General features: G+C 42.4%; 1 protein-coding gene across 4 annotated transcripts in view; it reads right to left on the bottom strand.

Moving 5' to 3' along the window:
* MYO16 (myosin XVI) overlaps positions 1-25,212 on the bottom strand; it is a 904,557-nt gene that overhangs the window by 262,350 nt on the left and 616,995 nt on the right. The gene's annotated exons all lie outside the window — the stretch shown is intronic.

Raw genomic sequence — 25,212 nt, 5'->3', positions numbered from 1 at the left:
AACCTGATGGAGGTCAGTATATATGGACTAATAGAGAAAGTCCCACACACTGCTAGAAGGCCAAATATTTTTTCAGAGCTAGATGCAGAAAAAAATTATATTCAGTTTGCAACCTGATGGAGGTCAGTATAGATGGACTAATAGAGAAAGTCCCACACACTGCTAGAAGGCCACATATTTTTTCAGAGGTAGATGCAGAAAAAAATATATTCAGTTTGTAACCTGATGGAGGTCTGTATAGATGGATTAATAGATCAAGTCCCACACACAGCTAGAAGCCCAATATTTTTTCACAGGTAGATGCAGAAAAAAATATATTCAGTTTGCAACCTGATGGAGGTCAGTATAGATGGACTAATACAACAAGTCCCACGCACAGCTAGAAGCCCAATATTTTTTCAGAGGTAGATGCAGAAAAAAATATATTCAGTTTGCAATCTGATGGAGGTCTGTATAGATGGATTAATAGAACAAGTCCCACACACAGCTAGAAGCCCAAAATTTTTTCAGAGGTAGATGCAGAAAAATATATATTCAGTTTGCAACCTGATGGAGGTCAGTATAGATGGACTAATACAACAAGTCCCACACACAGCTAAAAGCCCAATATTTTTTCAGAGCTAGATGCAGAAAAAAATTATATTCAGTTTGCAACCTGATGGAGGTAAGTATAGATGGACTAATAGAATGATGCTATGCCCAAAAGATTTTACTTCACTAGGTGCAGTAAAAAAATTGGTATTCTATACACAGGTGGTATATCTTGCAACACAGAAAGGCTACTCCACTGACTAACACACTCTGCAATAGGCCAAAAAGGATTAGCTTTGCTAGATTCAGCCAAATGCTGTGAAAAAAACTTGCACAGCACTGGCACAGACCTGCCTGGCAAACACTGATAGGAACTGATGTAACCTAGTCCTGAAAAGGACTCCAATTACAATTAGTCTTTACTCCCACAACCTATCTATTTAAGAGCACAGACCTGCCTGATAAAAGTCATAGGAAATGCTGTAACCTAGTCCTTAAAAGGACTGCAATCACAACTATTCCCTACTCCCAAGCTATCTGTAGATTTGTGCGAAAATTGGCTTGAAATTAACAAGGTATAGCGCACACAGCAACAGCGGTGCCGTCTAACACGCAGCTGCAGCAGTGACAAAATGGTGGCGACGGGGAAAATGGCTTGGTCTTATAGGGCAAGGACATGTGACATACACTGCCAATGACACATGCCCTTGCTTGTGTGAAAAAAAGCACTTCGCTCCGTGTGTGCGCTGCTGATAGGCTGACAGATTGCACCTCCCCACTGTAAATGCGGGAAAGAGAAAAAAAAATGGAGATCTTCATTGTTCCTGCAGAGATCCATCCCCTGCCCCTCCCCCCACCCCGCTGTACACTCAAACTGCGTATTAACATTAATTTTCATCATTACTGAGAAAAAATCCAGTTATCATTTTGGTGCACGAACAGTTATCGAACATAACCTCGAACAGCCGAATTTTTCTCAAATTGTTCGTGTTCGCCGAACGGCTCGAACACCGCCCAAAACAGCTCGAATTTGAGATTGGCGAACAGTTCGAGTAGAACAACGCTCATCTCTACTCCTACACTTTTAAAACATACTGATAGCTTTGCAGAAAATTATCTGCAGTGAACATGTGTGTGCGATATAAATTAGACTGTAAGCCCTATTGGGGACAGTGACTGAGGTGGCAATCTCCACAAGGAGCTGCAAAATACGTCAGTGTTACATAAGCAACAGAAATTTAAAAAAGGAGTTATATTAGAAATCTTTATGTATCCTATTCTTGTAAGGAATTCACAGAATACAAAATTCATTTTCTGCATTTTCAAAACATATAACTGTGATAACATCATATTTAGTTTAGCTCTGGGATAACCACATGGCATGTCATTGACCAGTGTATTCTAAGAAATACTTAAAAATGACTTAGCTGCAAAGCAAAGACAAAGACAAGGTTGAACAGCACGAGTCTGGCATTTACCATGTGATTGTCACAAGGATCCACGAAATATTAATTAACAGTGCGTGCAAAAGAAAACAATATCCCTGAAGTCAGTCATTTGCTGAAAGTTAAAGTAGAACCACAGTGAAAACTATTCATGTGCCCATTGCAAAAGAATTTCATATTGGAAAACAATTTTCTACACCTTGCATACATGCAATTCTTTGATTTTTTAATTCATTAGCTTGATAAAATTGTAAAGGTATGTTAGTAGGTAATTCTTGTTTTTGTATAATTTTATCATCAAGCACAGCAATTTGTTACAGCAAGAAATAGTCTGCACTGCCCTGGCCATGAAATGGCACCCTATTTTAAAGATGCCCACACGTCTTACATGACAGGCGACCAAATGTTCATTTTGCTGACAGTTATTTCTCCCGACTTCGTCATACACGTGAATGCTCAGCTAAGCATTCAAGTGTTCTCTATGGGGAGAGTGGAGTATGCATGCAGAAGAATTAAATTTGAACCGCTAGTGCCTTATCATCCCAAACATCATCAGGTAGATGAGAATCAGGATACCCCCAACGACATCAGCTATTCAGATGGTCCAACAATCAGCTTGTTTAGCCAACTTTTATCAAAAGCATCCATCATGATTCATTGAGTACCAATCCAAAATGAATCCTTAATTCATTATAAAAGTAAGCCATGATGCTAGTATAAATAGAGATTAGTAGAATAATTTTAAAAGAACTGTTTGGTAACCAATGTCTGACTAGCAGAGGTCTGATACCAGGCACCCCTGGGATCAGGTGTTATAGGTTCTGGTGGTGACCAAATGTACACACATTGAGCAGAGCAGCACTGTACATTTCCATTTAATTTGTCGCAGCAGCTGACAGGTACTACAGATCAGCTATCAGCTCATATTCTTCAGCTTCTTATGAATAGGAGATGTTCTGCAGTACCCAGCAACCCAGCAAATACGGTGAGAACATACAAACTCGTTGCAGATGTTGTCCTTGGTGGGATTTGAACCCAGGACCCCAGCGCTGCCCATAGATATTAACCACCTTGTTGTCCATAGATGTTAGTTCCTCACCATTCTTCTAATATTAATGATCTTTCCTAAGGAGAGATCATCACTATATTGTGACCGGACAAGTTCTTTATCAAAATGGGGAAAATTTATCAAAATAGTCTTACATAGAAATTGGTCTTGTTGCTGAAACTACCCATTCAGATCTCACATTCTATTTCTAAAGCTTCATCAAAAAATAAAAGTAGCACTGTGAATGGTTGCTAAGGTCAACATGCACAGATTTTCTGTCAGTTTTTCACAAATGTCATTTGCATGGAATATATACACAGCTCAAAAAAATAAAGGGAACACTTAAACAACAGAATATAACTCCAAGTAAATCAAACTTCTGTGAAATCAAACTGTCCACTTAGGAAGCAACACTGATTGACAATCAATTTCACATGTTGATGTGCAAATGGAATAGACAATAGATGGAAATTATTAGCAATTATCAAGACACCCTCAATAAAGGAGTGTTTCTGCAGGTGGGGTACATCTCAGTACCAATGCTTTTTGGCTGATGTTTTGGTCACTTTTGAATGTTGGTTGTGCTTTCACACTTGTGGCAGCATGAGACGGACTCTACAACCCACAGAAGTTGCTCAGGTAGTGCAGCCCATCCAGAATGGCACATCAATGCGAGCTGTGTCAAGAAGGTTTGCTGTGTCTGTCAGCGTAGTGTCCAGAGGCTGGAGGTGCTACCAGGAGACAGGCCAGTACACCAGGAGACGTGGAGGGGGCCGAAGGAAGGCAACAATCCAGCAGCAGGACAGCTACCTCAGCCTCTGTACAAGGAGGAACAGGAGGAGCACTGCCAGAGCCCTGCAAAATGACCTCCAGAAGGCCACAAATGTGCATGTGTCTGCACAAACGGTTAGAAACCGACTCCATGAGGGTGGTATGAGGACCCGACATCCACAGATGGGGGTTGTGCCCAACACCGTGCAGGACGTTAGGCATTTGCCACAGAACACCAGGATTGGCAAAGTCGCCACTGGCGCCCTGTGCTCTTCATAGATGAAAGCAGGTTCACACTGAGCACATGTGACAGAGTCTGGAGATGCCATGGAGAGTGATCTGTTGCCTGCAACATCCTTCAGCATGACTGGTTTGGCAGTGGGTCAGTAATGGTGTAGGGTGGCATTTTTCTGGAGGGTTGGAGGGGCCCCACAGCCCTCCATGTGCTCGCCAGAGGTAGCCTGACTGACATTAGGTACTGAGATGAGATCCTCAGACCCCCCTTGTGAGACCATATGCTGGTGTGGTTGGCCCTGGGTTCCTCCTAATGCAGGACAATGCCAGACCTCATGTGGCTGGAGTGTGTCAGCACTTCCTGCAAGATGAAGGCATTGAAGCTATGGACTGGCCCGCCCGTTCCCCAGACCTGAATTCGATTGAGCACATCTGGGACATCATGTCTCGCTCCATCCACCAACGTCACGTCGCACCACAGACTGTCCAGAAGTTGGCGGATGCTTTAGTCCAGGTCTGGGAGGAGATCCCACAGGAGACCATCCGCAACCTCATCAGGAGTAGAGATGAGCGTTGTTCTACTCGAACTGTTCGCCAATCTCAAATTCGAGCTGTTTTGGGCGGTGTTCGAGCCGTTCGGCGAACACGAACAATTTGAGAAAAATTCGGCTGTTCGAGGTTATGTTCGATAACTGTTCGTGCACCAAAATCATAACTGGATTTTTTCTCAGTAATGATGAAAATTAATGTTAATACGCAGCTTGAGTGTACAGCGGGGTGGGGGGAGGGGCAGGGGATGGATCTCTGCAGGAACAATGAAGATCTCCATTTTTTTTTCTCTTTCCCGCATTTACAGTGGGGAGGTGCAATCTGTCAGCCTATCAGCAGCGCACACACGGAGCGAAGTGCTTTTTTTCACACAAGCAAGGGCATGTGTCATTGGCAGTGTATGTCACATGTCCTTGCCCTATAAGACCAAGCCATTTTCCCCGTCGCCACCATTTTCTCACTGCTGCAGCTGCGTGTTAGACGGCACCGCTGTTGCTGTGTGCGCTATACCTTGTTAATTTCAAGCCAATTTTCGCACAAATATACAGATAGCTTGGGAGTAGGGAATAGTTGTGATTGCAGTCCTTTTAAGGACTAGGTTACAGCATTTCCTACGACTTTTATCAGGCAGGTCTGTGCTCTTAAATAGATAGGTTGTGGGAGTAAAGACTAATTGTAATTGGAGTCCTTTTCAGGACTAGGTTACATCAGTTCCTATCAGTTTTTGCCAGGCAGGTCTGTGCCAGTGCTGTGCAAGTTTTTTTCACAGCATTTGGCTGAATCTAGCAAAGCTAATCCTTTTTGGCCTATTGCAGAGTGTGTTAGTCAGTGGAGTAGCCTATCTGTGTTGCAAGATATACCACCTGTGTATAGAATACCAATTTTTTTACTGCACCTAGTGAAGTAAAATCTTTTGGGCATAGCATCATTCTATTAGTCCATCTATACTGACCTCCATCAGGTTGCAAACTGAATCTAATTTTTTTCTGCATCTAGCTCTGAAAAAATATTTGGCCTTCTAGCAGTGTGTCGGACTTTCTCTATTAGTCCATCTATACTGACCTCCATCAGGTTGCAAATTAAAAATAATTTTTATCTGCATCTACAGTACCTCTGAAAAAATATTTGGCCTTCTAGCTGTGTGTGGGACTTGTTGTATTAGTCCATCTATACTGACCTCCATCAGGTTGCAAACTGAATATATTTTTTTCTGCATCTACCTCTGAAAAAATATTGGGCTTCTAGCTGTGTGTGGGACTTGTTGTATTAGTCCATCTATACTGACCTCCATCAGGTTGCAAACTGAATATAATTTTTTTCTGCATCTAGCTCTGAAAAAATATTTGGCCTTCTAGTAGTGTGTCGGACTTTCTCTATTAGTCCATCTATACTGACCTCCATCAGGTTGCAAATTAAAAATAATTTTTATCTGCATCTACAGTACCTCTGAAAAAATATTTGGCCTTCTAGCAGTGTGTCGGACTTTCTCTATTAGTCCATCTATACTGACCTCCATCAGGTTGCAAATTCAAAATAATTTTTATCTGCATCTACAGTACCTCTGAAAAAATATTTGGGCTTCTAGCTGTGTGTGGGACTTGTTGTATTAGTCCATCTATACTGACCTCCATCAGGTTGCAAACTGAATATATTTTTTTCTGCATCTACCTCTGAAAAAATATTGGGCTTCTAGCTGTGTGTGGGTCTTGTTCTATTAATCCATCTATACAGACCTCCATCAGGTTGCAAACTGAATGTAATTTATTTCTGCATCTAGCTCTGAAAAAATATTTGGCCTTCTAGCAGTGTGTCGGACTTTCTCTATTAGTCCATCTATACTGACCTCCATCAGGTTGCAAATTCAAAATAATTTTTATCTGCATCTACAGTACCTCTGAAAAAATATTTGGGCTTCTAGCTGTGTGTGGGACTTGTTGTATTAGTCCACCTATACTGACCTCCATCAGGTTGCAAACTGAATATATTTTTTTCTGCATCTACCTCTGAAAAAATATTGGGCTTCTAGCTGTGTGTGGGTCTTGTTCTATTAATCCATCTATACAGACCTCCATCAGGTTGCAAACTGAATCTAATTTTTTTCTGCATCTAGCTCTGAAAAAATATTTGGCCTTCTAGCAGTGTGTCGGACTTTCTCTATTAGTCCATCTATACTGACCTCCATCAGGTTGCAAATTAAAAATAATTTTTATCTGCATCTACAGTACCTCTGAAAAAATATTGGGCTTCTAGCTGTGTGTGGGACTTGTTGTATTAGTCCATCTATACTGACCTCCATCAGGTTGCAAACTGAATATATTTTTTTCTGCATCTACCTCTGAAAAAATATTGGGCTTCTAGCTTTGTGTGGGACTTGTTGTATTAGTCCATCTATACTGACCTCCATCAGGTTGCAAACTGAATATAATTTTTTTCTGCATCTAGCTCTGAAAAAATATTTGGCCTTCTAGTAGTGTGTCAGACTTTCTCTATTAGTCCATCTATACTGACCTCCATCAGGTTGCAAATTAAAAATAATTTTTATCTGCATCTACAGTACCTCTGAAAAAATATTTGGCCTTCTAGCTGTGTGTGGGACTTGTTGTATTAGTCCATCTATACTGACCTCCATCAGGTTGCAAACTGAATATATTTTTTTCTGCATCTACCTCTGAAAAAATATTGGGCTTCTAGCTGTGTGTGGGACTTGTTGTATTAGTCCATCTATACTGACCTCCATCAGGTTGCAAACTGAATATATTTTTTTCTGCATCTACCTCTGAAAAAATATTGGGCTTCTAGCTGTGTGTGGGACTTGTATTAGTCCATCTATACTGACCTCCATCAGGTTGCAAACTGAATATAATTTTTTTCTGCATCTAGCTCTGAAAAAATATTTGGCCTTCTAGTAGTGTGTCGGACTTTCTCTATTAGTCCATCTATACTGACCTCCATCAGGTTGCAAATTAAAAATAATTTTTATCTGCATCTACAGTACCTCTGAAAAAATATTTGGCCTTCTAGCAGTGTGTCGGACTTTCTCTATTAGTCCATCTATACTGACCTCTATCAGGTTGCAAATTCAAAATAATTTTTATCTGCATCTACAGTACCTCTGAAAAAATATTTGGGCTTCTAGCTGTGTGTGGGACTTATTGTATTAGTCCATCTATACTGACCTCCATCAGGTTGCAAACTGAATATATTTTTTTCTGCATCTACCTCTGAAAAAATATTGGGCTTCTAGCTGTGTGTGGGTTTTGTTCTATTAATCCATCTATACAGACCTCCATCAGGTTGCAAACTGAATATAATTTATTTCTGCATCTAGCTCTGAAAAAATATTTGGCCTTCTAGCAGTGTGTCGGACTTTCTCTATTAGTCCATCTATACTGACCTCCATCAGGTTGCAAATTCAAAATAATTTTTATCTGCATCTACAGTACCTCTGAAAAAATATTTGGGCTTCTAGCTGTGTGTGGGACTTGTTGTATTAGTCCATCTATACTGACCTCCATCAGGTTGCAAACTGAATATATTTTTTTCTGCATCTACCTCTGAAAAAATATTGGGCTTCTAGCTGTGTGTGGGTCTTGTTCTATTAATCCATCTATACAGACCTCCATCAGGTTGCAAACTGAATCTAATTTTTTTCTGCATCTAGATCTGAAAAAATATTTGGCCTTCTAGCAGTGTGTCGGACTTTCTCTATTAGTCCATCTATACTGACCTCCATCAGGTTGCAAATTAAAAATAATTTTTATCTGCATCTACAGTACCTCTGAAAAAATATTTGGCCTTCTAGCAGTGTGTCGGACTTTCTCTATTAGTCCATCTATACTGACCTCCATCAGGTTGCAAATTCAAAATAATTTTTATCTGCATCTACAGTACCTCTGAAAAAATATTGGGCTTCTAGCTGTGTGTGGGACTTGTTGTATTAGTCCATCTATACTGACCTCCATCAGGTTGCAAACTGAATATATTTTTTTCTGCATCTACCTCTGAAAAAATATTGGGCTTCTAGCTGTGTGTGGGACTTGTTGTATTAGTCCATCTATACTGACCTCCATCAGGTTGCAAACTGAATATAATTTTTTTCTGCATCTAGCTCTGAAAAAATATTTGGCCTTCTAGTAGTGTGTCGGACTTTCTCTATTAGTCCATCTATACTGACCTCCATCAGGTTGCAAATTAAAAATAATTTTTATCTGCATCTACAGTACCTCTGAAAAAATATTTGGCCTTCTAGCAGTGTGTCGGACTTTCTCTATTAGTCCATCTATACTGACCTCCATCAGGTTGCAAATTCAAAATAATTTTTATCTGCATCTACAGTACCTCTTAAAAAATATTTGGGCTTCTAGCTGTGTGTGGGACTTGTTGTATTAGTCCATCTATACTGACCTCCATCAGGTTGCAAACTGAATATATTTTTTTCTGCATCTACCTCTGAAAAAATAATGGGCTTCTAGCTGTGTGTGGGTCTTGTTCTATTAATCCATCTATACAGACCTCCATCAGGTTGCAAACTGAATATAATTTTTTTCTGCATCTAGCTCTGAAAAAATATTTGGCCTTCTAGTAGTGTGTGGGACTTTCTCTGTTAGTCCATCTATACTGACCTCCATCAGGTTGCAAACTGAATATATTTTTTACTGCATCTACCTCTGAAAAAATATTGGGCTTCTAGCTGTGTATGGGTCTTGTTCTATTAATCCATCTATACAGACCTCCATCAGGTTGCAAACTGAATATAATTTTTTTCTGCATCTAGCTCTGAAAAAATATTTGGCCTTCTAGTAGTGTGTGGGACTTTCTCTGTTAGTCCATCTATACTGACCTCCATCAGGTTGCAAACTGAATATATTTTTTTCTGCATCTACCTCTGAAAAAATATTGGGCTTCTAGCTGTGTGTGGGACTTGTTGTATTAGTCCATCTATACTGACCTCCATCAGGTTGCAAACTGAATATATTTTTTTCTGCATCTACCTCTGAAAAAATATTGGGCTTCTAGCTGTGTGTGGGACTTGTTGTATTAGTCCATCTATACTGACCTCCATCAGGTTGCAAACTGAATATAATTTTTTTCTGCATCTAGCTCTGAAAAAATATTTGGCCTTCTAGTAGTGTGTCGGACTTTCTCTATTAGTCCATCTATACTGACCTCCATAAGGTTGCAAATTAAAAATAATTTTTATCTGCATCTACAGTACCTCTGAAAAAATATTTGGCCTTCTAGCAGTGTGTCGGACTTTCTCTATTAGTCCATCTATACTGACCTCCATCAGGTTGCAAATTCAAAATAATTTTTATCTGCATCTACAGTACCTCTGAAAAAATATTTGGGCTTCTAGCTGTGTGTGGGACTTGTTGTATTAGTCCATCTATACTGACCTCCATCAGGTTGCAAACTGAATATAATTTTTTTCTGCATCTAGCTCTGAAAAAATATTTGGCCTTCTAGTAGTGTGTCGTACTTTCTCTATTAGTCCATCTATACTGACCTCCATCAGGTTGCAAATTAAAAATAATTTTTATCTGCATCTACAGTACCTCTGAAAAAATATTTGGCCTTCTAGCAGTGTGTCGGACTTTCTCTATTAGTCCATCTATACTGACCTCCATCAGGTTGCAAATTCAAAATAATTTTTATCTGCATCTACAGTACCTCTGAAAAAATATTGGGCTTCTAGCTGTGTGTGGGACTTGTTGTATTAGTCCATCTATACTGACCTCCATCAGGTTGCAAACTGAATATATTTTTTTCTGCATCTACCTCTGAAAAAATATTGGGCTTCTAGCTGTATGTGGGACTTGTTGTATTATTCCATCTATACTGACCTCCATCAGGTTGCAAACTGAATATAATTTTTTTCTGCATCTAGCTCTGAAAAAATATTTGGCCTTCTAGTAGTGTGTCGGACTTTCTCTATTAGTCCATCTATACTGACCTCCATCAGGTTGCAAATTAAAAATAATTTTTATCTGCATCTACAGTACCTCTGAAAAAATATTTGGCCTTCTAGCAGTGTGTCGGACTTTATCTATTAGTCCATCTATACTGACCTCCATCAGGTTGCAAATTCAAAATAATTTTTATCTGCATCTACAGTACCTCTGAAAAAATACTTGGGCTTCTAGCTGTGTGTGGGACTTGTTGTATTAGTCCATCTATACTGACCTCCATCAGGTTGCAAACTGAATATATTTTTTTCTGCATCTACCTCTGAAAAAATAATGGGCTTCTAGCTGTGTGTGGGTCGTGTTCTATTAATCCATCTATACAGACCTCCATCAGGTTGCAAACTGAATATAATTTTTTTCTGCATCTAGCTCTGAAAAAATATTTGGCCTTCTAGTAGTGTGTGGGACTTTCTCTGTTAGTCCATCTATACTGACCTCCATCAGGTTGCAAACTGAATATATTTTTTTCTGCATCTACCTCTGAAAAAATATTGGGCTTCTAGCTGTGTGTGGGTCTTGTTCTATTAATCCATCTATACAGACCTCCATCAGGTTGCAAACTGAATATAATTTTTTTCTGCATCTAGCTCTGAAAAAATATTTGGCCTTCTAGTAGTGTGTGGGACTTTCTCTGTTAGTCCATCTATACTGACCTCCATCAGGTTGCAAACTGAATATATTTTTTTCTGCATCTACCTCTGAAAAAATATTGGGCTTCTAGCTGTGTGTGGGACTTGTTGTATTAGTCCATCTATACTGACCTCCATCAGGTTGCAAACTGAATATATTTTTTTCTGCATCTACCTCTGAAAAAATATTGGGCTTCTAGCTGTGTGTGGGACTTGTTGTATTAGTCCATCTATACTGACCTCCATCAGGTTGCAAACTGAATATAATTTTTTTCTGCATCTAGCTCTGAAAAAATATTTGGCCTTCTAGTAGTGTGTCGGACTTTCTCTATTAGTCCATCTATACTGACCTCCATAAGGTTGCAAATTAAAAATAATTTTTATCTGCATCTACAGTACCTCTGAAAAAATATTTGGCCTTCTAGCAGTGTGTCGGACTTTCTCTATTAGTCCATCTATACTGACCTCCATCAGGTTGCAAATTCAAAATAATTTTTATCTGCATCTACAGTACCTCTGAAAAAATATTTGGGCTTCTAGCTGTGTGTGGGACTTGTTGTATTAGTCCATCTATACTGACCTCCATCAGGTTGCAAACTGAATATAATTTTTTTCTGCATCTAGCTCTGAAAAAATATTTGGCCTTCTAGTAGTGTGTCGGACTTTCTCTATTAGTCCATCTATACTGACCTCCATCAGGTTGCAAATTAAAAATAATTTTTATCTGCATCTACAGTACCTCTGAAAAAATATTTGGCCTTCTAGCAGTGTGTCGGACTTTCTCTATTAGTCCATCTATACTGACCTCCATCAGGTTGCAAATTCAAAATAATTTTTATCTGCATCTACAGTACCTCTGAAAAAATATTGGGCTTCTAGCTGTGTGTGGGACTTGTTGTATTAGTCCATCTATACTGACCTCCATCAGGTTGCAAACTGAATATATTTTTTTCTGCATCTACCTCTGAAAAAATATTGGGCTTCTAGCTGTATGTGGGACTTGTTGTATTATTCCATCTATACTGACCTCCATCAGGTTGCAAACTGAATATAATTTTTTTCTGCATCTAGCTCTGAAAAAATATTTGGCCTTCTAGTAGTGTGTCGGACTTTCTCTATTAGTCCATCTATACTGACCTCCATCAGGTTGCAAATTAAAAATAATTTTTATCTGCATCTACAGTACCTCTGAAAAAATATTTGGCCTTCTAGCAGTGTGTCGGACTTTCTCTATTAGTCCATCTATACTGACCTCCATCAGGTTGCAAATTCAAAATAATTTTTATCTGCATCTACAGTACCTCTGAAAAAATACTTGGGCTTCTAGCTGTGTGTGGGACTTGTTGTATTAGTCCATCTATACTGACCTCCATCAGGTTGCAAACTGAATATATTTTTTTCTGCATCTACCTCTGAAAAAATAATGGGCTTCTAGCTGTGTGTGGGTCTTGTTCTATTAATCCATCTATACAGACCTCCATCAGGTTGCAAACTGAATATAATTTTTTTCTGCATCTAGCTCTGAAAAAATATTTGGCCTTCTAGTAGTGTGTGGGACTTTCTCTGTTAGTCCATCTATACTGACCTCCATCAGGTTGCAAACTGAATATATTTTTTTCTGCATCTACCTCTGAAAAAATATTGGGCTTCTAGCTGTGTGTGGGTCTTGTTCTATTAATCCATCTATACAGACCTCCATCAGGTTGCAAACTGAATATAATTTTTTTCTGCATCTAGCTCTGAAAAAATATTTGGCCTTCTAGTAGTGTGTGGGACTTTCTCTGTTAGTCCATCTATACTGACCTCCATCAGGTTGCAAACTGAATATATTTTTTTCTGCATCTACCTCTGAAAAAATATTGGGCTTCTAGCTGTGTGTGGGACTTGTTGTATTAGTCCATCTATACTGACCTCCATCAGGTTGCAAACTGAATATATTTTTTTCTGCATCTACCTCTGAAAAAATATTGGGCTTCTAGCTGTGTGTCGGACTTGTTGTATTAGTCCATCTATACTGACCTCCATCAGGTTGCAAACTGAATATAATTTTTTTCTGCATCTAGCTCTGAAAAAATATTTGGCCTTCTAGTAGTGTGTCGGACTTTCTCTATTAGTCCATCTATACTGACCTCCATAAGGTTGCAAATTAAAAATAATTTTTATCTGCATCTACAGTACCTCTGAAAAAATATTTGGCCTTCTAGCAGTGTGTCGGACTTTCTCCATTAGTCCATCTATACTGACCTCCATCAGGTTGCAAATTCAAAATAATTTTTATCTGCATCTACAGTACCTCTGAAAAAATATTTGGGCTTCTAGCTGTGTGTGGGACTTGTTGTATTAGTCCATCTATACTGACCTCCATCAGGTTGCAAACTGAATATATTTTTTTCTGCATCTACCTCTGAAAAAATATTGGGCTTCTAGCTGTGTGTGGGTCTTGTTCTATTAATCCATCTATACAGACCTCCATCAGGTTGCAAACTGAATATAATTTATTTCTGCATCTAGCTCTGAAAAAATATTTGGCCTTCTAGCAGTGTGTCGGACTTTCTCTATTAGTCCATCTATACTGACCTCCATCAGGTTGCAAATTCAAAATAATTTTTATCTGCATCTACAGTACCTCTGAAAAAATATTGGGCTTCTAGCTGTGTGTGGGACTTGTTGTATTAGTCCATCTATACTGACCTCCATCAGGTTGCAAACTGAATATATTTTTTTCTGCATCTACCTCTGAAAAAAATATTGGGCTTCTAGCTGTGTGTGGGACTTGTTGTATTAGTCCATCTATACTGACCTCCATCAGGTTGCAAACTGAATATAATTTTTTTCTGCATCTAGCTCTGAAAAAATATTTGGCCTTCTAGTAGTGTGTCGGACTTTCTCTATTAGTCCATCTATACTGACCTCCATCAGGTTGCAAATTAAAAATAATTTTTATCTGCATCTACAGTACCTCTGAAAAAATATTTGGCCTTCTAGCAGTGTGTCGGACTTTCTCTATTAGTCCATCTATACTGACCTCCATCAGGTTGCAAATTCAAAATAATTTTTATCTGCATCTACAGTACCTCTGAAAAAATATTGGGCTTCTAGCTGTGTGTGGGACTTGTTGTATTAGTCCATCTATACTGACCTCCATCAGGTTGCAAACTGAATATATTTTTTTCTGCATCTACCTCTGAAAAAATATTGGGCTTCTAGCTGTGTGTGGGACTTGTTGTATTAGTCCATCTATACTGACCTCCATCAGGTTGCAAACTGAATATAATTTTTTTCTGCATCTAGCTCTGAAAAAATATTTGGCCTTCTAGTAGTGTGTCGGACTTTCTCTATTAGTCCATCTATACTGACCTCCATCAGGTTGCAAATTAAAAATAATTTTTATCTGCATCTACAGTACCTCTGAAAAAATATTTGGCCTTCTAGCAGTGTGTCGGACTTTCTCTATTAGTCCATCTATACTGACCTCCATCAGGTTGCAAATTCAAAATAATTTTTATCTGCATCTACAGTACCTCTGAAAAAATATTTGGGCTTCTAGCTGTGTGTGGGACTGGTTGTATTAGTCCATCTATACTGACCTCCATCAGGTTGCAAACTGAATATATTTTTTTCTGCATTTACCTCTGAAAAAATATTGGGCTTCTAGCTGTGTGTGGGACTTGTTGTATTAGTCCATCTATACTGACCTCCATCAGGTTGCAAACTGAATATATTTTTTTCTGCATCTACCTCTGAAAAAATATTGGGCTTCTAGCTGTATGTGGGACTTGTTGTATTAGTCCATCTATACTGACCTCCATCAGGTTGCAAATTGAATATAATTTTTTTCTGCATCTAACCCAGCCAATAGTTTTGGCCTAATACCACAGTTTGGCCACTCAGCTCTGCTCGGTTACCATCCATTGTTTTTTTATGCAAACAACTCCAGAGTTGTGAATTCGTTAACCACCAAAATGAGTGGAAAAAGGCCTGCTGCTGGTGGAAAGGGGAATAGGCGTGTTGGGAAGGGGAAAAAAGGTTGTGTCCGTGGGGTAGGTGTTAAAGGAACAGTAACATCTGCAGAAGAAAGACCATCTTCCAGCCAAACTAAAATGTCTACTTCTTTTAGCGGACAATGTGATAAGATCCCTTTCTTACGGCCACGCCAATCGCTACAAATTCCAGATGAGGCACAAAAACAGCAGGTGCTTCAACGGATATCAAGTGCTCCTTTAAGTGGGCTCTCCTCCACATCAACTTCAACATCACAAATACTCCAGTCCTCAAAGGTGTCACCCAAATCGCACTTGCTTCCTCACAGCTCCCAAATCTCCAGCTGCCCGTCTGAGTATGAGGTAGAACAGATGGTTGAGTCTGCAGAGCTGTTTACTCATACTATAGCCTGGGAATCAGAGGTCGACTCCAGCGCTTCTGTGAATCCAGACGAGGAAATGATCTGCACTGATGCCCAGAATCTTTATGAGTCGGATCCAGGACCAGACGCAGAAGGTTCTGACCATAATGTAGACCCTCATTCCCAAACTGTAACTCCTGTTGGTGGAGACAATGAGGAAGACGATGATAAGACTCAAATACCTGATTGGAGCGACAACTTTAGTTTTTTGTCAGGGCAGGAACAGGTTGGCTCTGAGGACGACGGGTGTGATAACACACAGGGTGATGATGATGAGGTTGGAGATCCCACTTACTGTCAACCCACAGTCAGCCAAGAGATGAGGTCAGCAGAGGAGGTGGAGGAAGATGCTAGTGACGACGAGGTCAGGTTGCGCCTTCCTGGACAGAGACGTAGTACTGGAAGCACGTCAGCAACTGCATCCTCAAACACAACTCTGCCTCTCACCACAAGTCATGGTGGCTCTTCAGGTCGCATGGGTGCTAAGCCTTGCATAGCCTGGGCATTTTTTCAGATCAATAAAGATGACCCAACTCGTGTTATCTGTAACATTTGTCAGCAAAAGCTAAGTAGAGGCCAAAAAATACATAGTTTGAGTACTTCATGCATGAACCGGCACATGGACATGAAGCATAAGTTGCAGTGGGAAGCTCAGTGTGCTACAATGCGGCCTAGCCGGCCGGGCCAACCACCGTCTGCCATATCTTGTGCATCCGCGGCCTCTTCATCCTCTGTGACTGGGGGGACAGCAGTCACACCTGTTTTGGGGCGCAGACCTGCCACCTCTTTACCCGCAACAGCCAGCGTGATTGGCAGGTCATCATTTTCTTTGGAGGTGGTAACACCAGCTGGTGTTGAGCACTGTCCGACATCGATAGCACCACCTTTGGATCAAAGCAACCTAACATGTCCGCCTGCATCTTCCTCACAGACCGGCAGTTTGCCGGGGACACCCTTATCAACCCCGTCTAAGCACAATAGCCAGCCCTCGGTCCCTCAGATGTGGACAAGTAAAAGACCATTTCCTCCTAGCCATGAGAAAGCTAAGAGGTTGAATTTCACCATCTGCAAGCTCTTGGCTACAAAAATGCTGCCTTTCCGCCTGGTGGACACAGAGGATTTTCGAGACCTTATGTCCGTCGCAGTGCCCCAGTACCAGAGGCCCAGTCGGCACTACTTCTCAAAGAAAGGTGTGCCTGCGCTCCACCAGCATGTCGCACACAACATCACCGCTTCTTTGAGAAACTCTGTGTGTGACAGGGTGCATTTCACCACAGACACTTGAACGAGTAGGCATGGACAGGGGCGTTACATGTCGCTGACTGGGCACTGGGTAACTATGGTGACAGCAGGACAAGGGGCTGCTGTCCAAGTCTTGCCGTCCCCACGAGTTGTGCGTCAATCCTCTTTATGTCAAAGTTCCTCCACTGCTTCTGCCTCCTCAACCTCCTCTCGGTCTTCCACCTGCACCCAAAGCCTGTCTGGTCATGCCACAAGCTTTCTAACTGCGCAGATGGGATCCTGCACACCTCCTTACTATGCTGGCAGTAGGGCTCAACGTCATCAGGCGGTTTTTACTTTGAAATGTCTGGGAAATGTGAGTCACACAGCTGAGGAGTTGTGGTCAGCTCTGGAGAACCAATTTCATGAATGGTTGTCTCCACTGGACCTGAAACCAGGGAAGGCCGTGTGCGACAATGCTGCAAACCTGGGTGCGGCCCTTCGCCGGGGCAATGTCACACACGTGCCTTGTATGGCTCACGTGTTGAACCTGGTTGTCCAGCAATTTTTAGCCCACTATCCCAGACTAGATGGCCTTCTGCAGAGGGCACGGTCGCTGTGTGCTCACTTCCGCCGTTCGCATCCCGCAGCTCAGCGACTTACATCTCTACAGAAGTCGTTGGGCCTGCCACTTCACCGGCTAAAATGCAATGTGCCTACCCGGTGGAATTCAACTCTGCACATGTTGCAGCGACTGTGGCAGCACCGACAAGCCCTGGTGCAATACGTTCTGACGTATAGCCTGGGCCAACGAGATTCAGAGGTGGGGCAAATCACGCTGGAGGAGTGGTCTCAGATCAGGGACCTATGCACCCTTCTGCACAGTTTTGAAATGGCGACGAAGATGTTTAGTGCTGACGATGCCATTATCAGCATGACTATTCCGGTGATTTACATGCTGGAGCACATGTTAAACAGAATTCGGAGTCAGGTGGTGGCACAAGAGGAGGTGGAGGAAGTAGAGGAGGAGGAGTTGTATGCGGAAGGGCTAACATCTGCAAGGTCCAGACGGTCGGCAGCACCAAGGCGGCAGGCATGTGAGGGTGGGGGAGATGGTTTTACCACGGCGCATGGTAGCAGCCAAACTAGTGAGGAAGGTGCAGGAGCCCAGGAAGAAATGGAGGACGAACTGATGGAAGACTCATCAGATGAGGGAGACCTTGATCACATTTCTGTTGTGCGAGGTTGGGGGGAGAGGACAGAGGAAGGAAGCATGATTGTTACCTCGCCACCAACACAACAGGGACTTGGTGCTCCTGGATGCGCAACACACATGAGTGCCTTCTTGCTGCACTACCTGCAACATGACCCTCGAATTGTGAGAATTAGAAATAATCCTGACTACTGGGTTGCCACACTGTTAGATCCACGGTACAAAAGTAAATTTGCAGAAATTATTCCTGCCATAGAAAGGGATGCACGCATGCAGGAGTATCAGCAGAGACTGTTGCAGAATCTTACATGTGCTTTTCCACAAAATACCAGTGGTGCACGTAGTGAATCTCACAGTTCCAACTTGCCAACCGTGGGACCGTCAAGTGTTCAGCACTCAAACCATAACAGAACCACAGTATTGGCTGGTAACATCAATTTTGCGGAATCATTTCACCACTTTTTTAGCCCATCCTTTGCAAGGCCACAGGAGACAAGAAGTCTGACACATAGTCAACGCCTAGAGACGATGGTACAGGAGTATCTCCAAGTAAACATTGAAGCCACGACTGTGTCACTGGACCCTTGCTCTTTTTGGGCTTCCAATCTGGATAAATGGCCGGAGCTAGCCACTTACGCCTTGGAGATCTTGTCATGCCCCGCAGCCAGCGTTCTGTCTGAACGTGTGTTCAGCGCTGCTGGTGGTGTGCTGACAGATAAGCGCACGCGGCTCTCCACTGATAATGTAGACAGACTCACGTTCATAAAGATGAACAAATCATGGATCCGAAACGACTTTTCTACCCCTGTGTCATCCTGGGGAGAGTAAAAGCTTGATGATTGGTTAAAATCACCCTACCAACCGTTTTAAGCTTTAAAATTACTAATCATGTTTATCTGTATCTTGACTGGAAAATAATTTGGGCTTTGTAGCAGTGTGCAGCACTGATCCTATTAGGCCATCTATAATAAGCTCCACCAGATTTAAAATTAAAAATAATTTTTAGCTGCATCTAGCCCGGAAAATAATTTTGGGGCTCCGAGATGCGCAAGACACATAAGTGCCTTCTTGCTGCACTACCTGCAGCATGACCCTCATATTGTCAGAATTCGAAGTAATCATGACTACTGGGTTGCCACACTCTTAGATCCCCCAAACTTTTCGATCAACCTTTTCATTTTAATAAAGACCAAAAAAATGGTCATTTTTGAAATTATAAGCATTAGCAGGTTGTTAGAAACTGAAATTAAACAGTTTTCAACTCAAAACTTTATTGTAGGTGATGTTACATTTTCACATAGGACCCCTTGTTCGAAAGGAGCTTCTGAACTCTCTCGTCCATTGAATTTGTCAGGTTTTGGATGGTTTCTGCTTCAATTGTTTTGCATGAGGACAGAATACCCTCCCAGAGCTGTTGCTTAGATGTGAACTGCCTCCCGCCATCATAGACACTCCTTTTAATGATGCTTCAAAGGTTCTGAATGGGGTAGAGGTCAGGGGAGCATGGGGGTCACACCATAAGTTTGTCCCCTTTTATGCCCATATCAGCCAGAGATGCAGATGCTTTATGTGCAGCATGAGATGGTGCATTATCATGCAGAAAAATGATCTTGCTGTGAAATACACGGTTCTTCTTCTTGAACCATGGCAGGAAGTGCTGTTTGAGAAAATCCACATACATTATGGAGTTCATCTTTAGCGCCTTCAGGGATCCTAAAGGGGCCGACAATCTCTCTCCCCATGATTCCAGCCCAAAACATTACTCCACCTCCTCCTTGTTGGCGCTGTAGCCGTGTTTGCGTGGGGTGTCCATCAACCAGCCATCCTCCACTCCATCCATCTGGACCATCGAGCGCTGCACGGCACTCATCCGTGAACAAAACAGTTTTGAAATCAGTCTTCATGTAATTTTTGGCCCACTGGAGCCGTTTCTGCTTGTGTGAAGTGGATAGAGGAGGTCGACAGGATGGCGTATGCACAGCTGCAAACCTCTGAAGGACCCTGCATCTTGTTGTTCAGGGGACGTTGGAGGCACCAGCAGCTTCAAAAACTTGTCTGCTGCTATGACAAGGCTTTCTTGCCGCTGCTCTTTTAACCTGACGTAATTGCCTGTAGGAAAGAGTCCTCAATTTGCCCTTATCAGCACGCACACGTGTGTACTGTGAATCAGCTACATACTTCTTGATTGCCAAGACACTTCATCCTGATCATCGCACAATGTTGATTGTAGTCATGCCTTGACCTAAACACTCCACAATTTGTTGCTTCTCACCAGCCGACACATCCTTTTTCTTTCCCATTTTGGCAGAAAATGTAGGCTGCTTAATAATGTGAGAGAGCCTTCTTAAGTAGTCTTGCCTTTCATTGGACACACCTGCCAAACTAATTAGCACAGGTGTCTGCAATTGCTTACAGTGATATAAAGAGCCCTGACACACATCACCATCAATGAGTTTAACTGACAAACAAACAAATTCTTCCCTTATCACTCCTAAACACTTTTTGCATAATAATTTGGAACGCAGTGTACATGTGCTTTTCCACAAAACACCAGTGGTTCACGTAGTGAATCTTACAGTTCTAACTTGCCAACCGTGGTCTGTATGGAATTGTTCAATAAAGGGCCCAAAATTAAGATAACATAGATGGGAGAGGTCTCTATGAATAGGAATTCCTAAGTATTTGATACCCTGTGAGGGCCAGGCAAAGGGAAAGTTGGACTGGATGGAATCCTATATGGATTTGGGGAGGGAGACATCGAGGGCCTCAGACTTCGCTGCATTGATTTTAAAATTTTACCATGTAACAAAGTGATCTATTTCAGCCATAACAGCAGGGATGGATATATGTGATTGAGTGATATATACTAGGACATCATCAGCAAATAGAGAGCACTTGTACTCGGTGCCTCCCACCTCAATCCACCTAATATTGGGGTTATGGCGAATTGATGAGAGCAGGTGCTCCGTCACTAGGATGTATAAGAGAGGGGACAGAGGACATCCCTGCCTTGTCCCATGGTGATTGTGAAAGGTGATGAAAATGTTCTGACGCACCCCCTGGGCCTTGGGACACCCGGAGCCGGATCCTTTTTGGTGGATGCTGGTGGTTGTAGTCTTCGTGGCGGCGACCCGGTTCCGTGGCTCAGGGCGGTCAAACCAGTGGCGGAACTATTTATGTGGTTTTGATGTTTAAATGTCCGACTACGCCACCCGTGGATTGCGGTCAGAGTGAACCGCCGCTACAGGGCAGACCGCTGAGGCTGGTGTTGTGGGTGCAGCAGAGCGTAGCATAACTTCCCACGGGAGGAGTATAGCCTCAGGGCAGTGTATGCGGAGGATGGGGGTGATGGTGCAGGGCAGCAGCAGTAACGACACGGAGTCAGTGATGCAGTCCAGGGCCTTTACTCACAGTTCTTATTATCCAGACCACGTCTGCAGGTAACGGCTACCCACGTCGTACTGTGCTCACCAGGTGAGGGGCTCAGACAACTCCCAGATAGCTTTGGAGCACTTCACAGGACCCCCTTTGTGTGTACTTTGTCTGGCCTTTCTTACCAACACTTCTGTCCGGCTGCCTCGGGCCTCCTCTTGGTAAACTTGGCGCCAGTTTCCCTGACCCTATGTGGTGCCTTCCTAGCGGGTGTAGCGAGGGGCTGCGCCACATAAAATGTCAGAGCCTCCGGTTTCTAGCTGAGGGTCGTTTCCTGCCTCCACTAGTTCGGGGACCGGTCTCCCCCTTTGGCCTGACCCCTCCACGCAGGTGGATTCGGGCGTGCGGTGGCGACTCGCCCGTCCGCACCCCTGGGATCCCTTCATTCCTCGTTCCTGGAGCCTTCTCCGCTCCTCTTCCTTCCTTCTCCATCTTCCAGGCCTGGGCCTCTGTTACTAGGCCCGCCTCCGGAGCAGAGCTCATGCAGAGCCCCTGCTCCCTGCCACTTCTGCTCAGACTTCTCTGCACTGAACTAAGATGGTGCCCACCTTTTATACTCCCTTCTCAATGCACCCAGGAACTGCTTCCTCCCTGCTCCTGCACTACAGGGTTCCCCTTACTCAGTGTTCCCTCCCCCCACTCCAGCCAGGGACAGGGACTGTCGTGCCCATCTCAGGGGCATATTGGTCGCCCTGCCCCACGGCAATGTGGTGTAATGCATGCAGGTGTCGGGTCCTGATCCACACTCCATCCTTACCTGAGAGTGAGATATCACACCTCTGGGTGAGGTGCAATACGTCTGTAGCAACCGAGCCCTCAGGGTGCTACAGTTCCATTTATCTTCAGCCTAGGTGACGTATTGCGATACAGGGCCGTGATTTTGGCTATAAAAGGGTCCCCTAGGCCCCTACCCCAAGCTTTTTAAGAGAATCATATATGGCGTGCCAGGAGACTCTATGGAATGCTTTCTCAGCATCCAACGAGAGTATCTAATTACAAATTTTTAACTGCATCTAGCCCAGGAAATACTTTGTGCCTAGTAGCAGGGTCTGCTAGTCAGCGGATTATCCCGGCTGTTAAGCAAGCTACACCACCTGTAGTTTAGACACTTAATTTTTTCAAAGGAAATGCTTCGGGACCATGGGATACTTAGTGAAGAGCATCAGGAGGCACCCCAAGGCATAGGGGCTGGGACTGGCAGTAGGATGCCTTGCGGTGGACAGCCGAGCTCGATCCTTATAAAAGCTTTTTAACTGCAGCAGCTTTAGTGGACGCTACTGGAGCTGGAATTACCGCGGCTGCTGGCATGAGACTTGCCCTCCAATAGATCCTTGTAAATGGATTTAAAGTGTATTCATTCAAATTAGAGAGACAATTTAAATTAAAAAGCTTAGAGCTGCCTCCACCACAGGGGGGCTCGCTCGACCCACCAGCGGACAGGCACCAGTATTGGGAGAGGGGGGCTGGCCGTCAGGGTTCACCGCGGCTCTGGCACAAACCCGGCGACACGGAGGTGGCACGGGCAGGAGCGGACTGGCCGTGTCGGCTTCTCACTTTTTGGATTTTAGAAGGGCATGACATGCCTATATCTGTGTCTCCCCCTCCTTTTACTCCTCCACCTCTTTTATTTTCGCATGACTATATGTACTTGTCACTTTTCCATGTGTTAGTTATGTCTTCTGAGCAGTTTGTCAGCTTTTGGACACCTTTGAAGGTGTTTTCTATGTGTTTCTATGTGTTTTTGTTTGCCTGCCATTGGTTTTAACGGTGTTCGAAGGTGTTCGACGAACAGTTCGACGAACAGTTCGGCGAACACACGGGTGTTCGACGAACCGAACCGAACTCCAACACTACGGGGGTGGCTCAACACTAATCAGGAGCATGCCCAGGCATTGTAGGGAGGTCATACAGGCACGTGGAGGCACACACACAATACTGAGCCTCATTTTGACTAGTTTTAAGGACATTACATCAAAGTTGGATCAGTCTGTAGTGTGTTTTTCCACTTTAATTTTGGGGGTGACTCCAAATCCAGGCCTCTATTGGTTAATAAATTTGATTTCCATTGATGATTTTTGTGTGATTTTGTTGTCAGCACATTCAACTTTGTACAGAACAAAGTATTCAATGAGAATATTTCATTCATTCAGATCTAAGATGTGTTATTTCAGTGTTCCCTTTATTTTTTTGAGCAGTGTATTATTTAAACAGCTATATTATTTTGGGGGATGTGCAGGGTTCTTCAAACCTCTCTTACCTAGTGGCTTAAAGACAACCTGTCACCAGAAAAAAACGTTATTAACCTGCACATAGGGGTTAAACTGCAGGTTAATAGTATTATTAACCTGCTCGGTGCTCGCACTTAGCTGAACACTGTTGGGAGAAAATTAACTTTATTCCCCCCCCCCGGCAGCGTTCCGGTTTCAGTCAGCGCTGTGAGTATAGAGAGTGGCGGCTGTAACCGCACCCCTGGCACTGACGAACAGCTGGCCCCACTGCAGGGCCAGTGTCAGTCAGTTCCGGGGCGCGGTTGCAGCCACTGTATACAGAGCGGTGACTGACCATTGTCAGCGGCGCCCACATGACTGAGACCGGAACACTGCCAGGGGAATAGAGTTCATTTTCTCCCTGCAGAGTTCAGCTAAGTGCAGGTGGGGGCAAGTTAATAACATTATTAACCTGCAGGTTAACCCAATAGTTGTAGGGTAATAGTGTTTTTTCTGGTGATAGGTTCCCTTTAATTACAAGCAACTCACATACCTAGTTGGGAATACTGGTTACAGATGACTCCAGAATCACTCCGTTTTCCTGGTATACTGAGTAACTCCACAGATTTATGATTTTAAAGGCAACTGGATGCCATTCAATAGGGCACCATAGAAAAGCTGCTGATATGTATACCAACCAGCATGTCACAATGTTTGGATAATGAAAGGCTACTGGCATAATAAATGTATCAATCAGAAAAATTTCCCAGTGCATATGCAGAACATAGTGTTTGAGAACACTGTGAACTTTACCTAATATGGATTTGAATATTGAAAAACTTTCAATTTGACAGAAGGGCAAAATCCAAAGTTACATTTCACTGCTATGTTCTTAGAATACTTTTCTGAACATATAAATAAAATCTTTAAAACATGAAGAGAAATGTCAGAAATTAGTAAATTTTAATTTTATTTATATTTCTTCAAATATTTTTTGCTCAATCTTTTATCTATATTTTCTACCAAACGTGCTAGGATAGCGAATATGGCAAATGCTCAGCCAATTGCACACTTCTCTATTTCTTATTCATGCTTCTCATGGCATGTAACCCTTTACCAAACAGGGTGAAATTAGTTCATTAAGGCATAATGGTATAATATGTGATGAATATTTAGTTATATTCAGCAAGTATTCCAGTATGTTGGCTCAGCTGGCAAACCATGACACATATTGCATTAATGAACTCTTGACATGTCGTGGCAGCAACATCATTATGGGGAAACTGTACACATATACATTCTGCAGATTTGGCAGATCACAAAGCTTCTATACAAATGTCAAGTCAGAGCAGATTTACAACACAGTGTTCCAGGCAAAGAAAGAACCATTGATTGCCACCCAAATGGTTAATTAGTTAATTCATTCCCTAGCCTATCAGAAAGATCTTATAAGAAATAGGTTAATAAATTCATGATGCAGTGTCTTAATGAGGACATTACAAAGGAAATTTAATATTTTAAAACACTGACATTCATTAAATCTACTCCTGACTAAAAGATTTGA

This window comes from Phyllobates terribilis, unplaced genomic scaffold (assembly GCF_046119375.1).
Source record: "Phyllobates terribilis strain yellow unplaced genomic scaffold, ASM4611937v1 Scaffold_2__4_contigs__length_985480577, whole genome shotgun sequence".
In the NCBI taxonomy this organism is placed as follows: Eukaryota; Metazoa; Chordata; class Amphibia; order Anura; family Dendrobatidae; genus Phyllobates; species Phyllobates terribilis.
The sequence above is the reverse complement of the archived record's forward strand: the minus strand, read 5'-3'. Positions and strand labels throughout refer to the sequence as shown.